Raw genomic sequence first — 3,322 nt, forward strand, 5'->3', positions numbered from 1 at the left:
TTGTGACTGAATTTAATAACCACAATACAGTGTAATATTTCTATAAATCACACCTTTTACGTAATGATTAATTATTCAACGTTTTTTTTTTAATTAAAACATATTAGTAATAGTGTCCTAAAGTCATTTCAGCGGTTGGACATTTTGGTTTTGCTAGAATGTGTATACAGCGTTTTATTAAGTTTTCTTTATGATGTACCGTTTTCAAATATCTCACAGGGCAAATTAATGAAATTTGAATTCTAAATACTATAATTAAAGAATAGGCATAGGCATTGAAATCGCAATTTAAAAATTTACATATTTACAAGAACATAAAAAGGTAGCAAAGTGACGCAACAAAATGTTTGGTATAAGAAATAACAGCATTCATTAATTAGTATTGGGTATGTCTAAAATGATCGTCGTCATTCCAATGTAATAATTTTTGCCATATTCGAGAGAAAAATATAAGAAAATAAAAGTAAGTGCTTAATTGAAAATATAGTATATCAGAAAAATAATTGTATCTGCATTTCTAAGTTTAATTCAGCTATGTATCACAGTAAATATATATTTTTGTCAGGTAAAAAATCTTTGATTTTTAAATCAATTATTGCACAATGACCTCTGTAAAGCAAAGTTGTATAGAAGAAGCAGTTTTCGCATGTGGTACCTAAAATGCCAAATGTCTTTGACCAATTACCAAATATATACGCCTTTCTACGCCTTTTTCACCCCCCCCCCCTTTTTGCTTTCTCAAATTGTGAAAAAATGCCTTATTTAGGCCCCAAACACTTGTTTTTGTTTGAGAAATGTTGTTGAAAAAATGACCACTTTTTCGGCGCCGTCCCCCATCCAAAAGATAATTCAGGGGGTTGCCAAAAGGGGGATGTGTCCCCTTCTGTGTGGGGGGTTTGAAGGGGGCGGAGTCCCCCTCATCGCCAAGTAAATTTTGGACGTGTGAGTGGCTAAAAATGACCCCAAGTCGATCATAAGGTAACGTGTAACCAATGCCGAAAAGCCTTTGACTCTATCTCAATCCATTGAGAAGTGGCAGCACTTTGAAATCAATTTTGACGGAAAAAATCAACGCAAAATAGTGATTTTTGGCAATTTTGAGATGTCCCCTAGTTGCCATGGTAACAGGTAATTTAAGACTGAGCATGTTGTTACAAAGGCAATGGTCCAGACAACATTTGTGCCAAGTTTGATTACTAGTAGTATTGAAGCAGTTTTTTTTATAGTTTTATAGCAACTTGAACTTGTAACGGGAGACTTTTCAATGAAAATAGCCATTTTTCACAAAATGCTCATGGAGTATTGGGTTAATGAAAAAAATCAAAAAATCTACAAAACAACAATTTTTCTTCAAAATTATATGTAAGGCCATGTTTGAACATGGAAAAACGCGATTTATGGTAATTTCAGGTATTTTCATCATTTTCTGTTAAGAGCAGTGTTGCATGTGGTTCTTAAAATGCCAAAACGTTTCAAAAGTAGTTTTGCATGTGGTACTTAAAATTCCATATTGTGTTCAAGAGCAATTTTTGCATGTGGTACTTAAAATGCCCTAATATCTTCAAGAGCAGTTTTGCAAGTGGTACTTAAAATGCAATAATATCTTCAAAAGCAGTTTTGCATGTGATACTTAAATGCCATAATATCTTCAAGAGTAGTTGTGCATGTGGAACTTTGAATGCCAAAAGGCTTTAAGAGCAGTTTGCATGTGATACTTAAAATGCCATAATATCTTCAATAGCTGTTGATTTTTTTTTCATTTGGTTCTTAAAATGCCAAAATATCTTCAAGAGCAGTTTTCTTTTGTGGTACTTAAATGCCATAATATCTTCAAGATCAGTTTTGCATGCGTTACTTTAAATACCATGATGTCTTTAAGAGCAGTTTGCATGTGGTACGTAAAATGCCAAAATTTCTTTAAGAGCAGTTTTGCATGTGGGATAATTGTTATTATTAGACCGTCATTAACGTAACCAAAACCTAAAGAGACGATGTTTTTGATCTTTTAATTGAATTAATTGAAGTAATTTTTACTTGTTTGAATTACGTTTGTAATTTTAGTTATTTAGTTAAATTTTGGCTTTGTTTTGCTCTAAACAGGCCTGATGATATCGTAAATGTCAGCAAAAATAAAAGTGAGGTACCTCATGGGGAAATTTTTTTTAAAGAATATTCTCTTTATTGAAAAGTATGAAATTATATTTCGATAATTTTCAAATTTAATCAGTAATCCACTTATAAGCATAAGATAAATTGATTATTTTATAATTTCATTTGTAAGACACTACCATTATGACAATATCAACAACAGCTACTAAAAAAGGCAATTCTTCTACATTATGTTTTTTTTTTCTAATATACTTGTAAACAAAATTTTTTGTCTATTGTTAATTCTTTTTTTTTAATTCTTGTATCCTAAGTAGCACTTTTTTCATACCGTATTACTGATTGGCTAAAAGTATATCAACAGTTAAAAAATATATGGGAAAGATCAACAAGGCAAAGCGACGTTCACTGAACGCATACCGAGACAAAACGCAGCCGTACACAGAAGGCACTGAACCAACAATGGGGAGGAGAACACTAATGCGGAGGGGACAAAATCTTATACCTGCTACAGCATAAGCCCGCTTTGCTATACAATAAAAGTGCCTTAAGTGATTTGCATGGTGCAGAAAACCAAAACAAAGATGTCCAGTAATCACTTTTTTTTATTATTTCATTAAATGTTATGAGATCATGTGTAGAGCACGGTTATTTTAGTGAAAAAGCAATACATAAAACATTTCCTAGGTTTTCTTTTTCGTAAAGTGAAATTGAAAAATATATAACTGTCCGTCAAAATAATGATTTCACTTGAATTATTCTATGTATGACTTACTAAACAGAACGAGAGGGTTTTAAAACTTTGTTGAGTAAAAACAATTAAATATTAAGAAATTAATGAAAGTCAAAGTTTATCGCAGGTCATAAAATGTCATGTGGTATATAGGCATCGTGAATGATTTGTATCATGTACTCATTTATTGTCCACGTCACATGTTTAGTATGAAACATGCTCGCCCTAACAGTGGACACAAAGGGAATTTTGTGTGAAACACCAAATATAACTTTATTTCCGTAAAAAGGGGAGGATCTAACCTTTCAAAAAAAAGTTGCCTTATTCAAAGTGAAAGTGAAGACGACTCACTGAGCAGGTCATACATAGTGAGCTGCAGACAAATCGAGAAAAATATCAGTTCAGGCTAAGGTACTCTAAAAGAATAAATTAACTTACTCCAAACAAATGTCAGTTTAGTAAAAAAAATGTCAAGTATATTCC

The sequence above is a fragment of the Ruditapes philippinarum genome, unplaced genomic scaffold, assembly GCF_026571515.1.
Source record: "Ruditapes philippinarum isolate M1 unplaced genomic scaffold, ASM2657151v2 ctg12285_1_1_1_1, whole genome shotgun sequence".
Classification (NCBI taxonomy): Eukaryota; Metazoa; Mollusca; class Bivalvia; order Venerida; family Veneridae; genus Ruditapes; species Ruditapes philippinarum.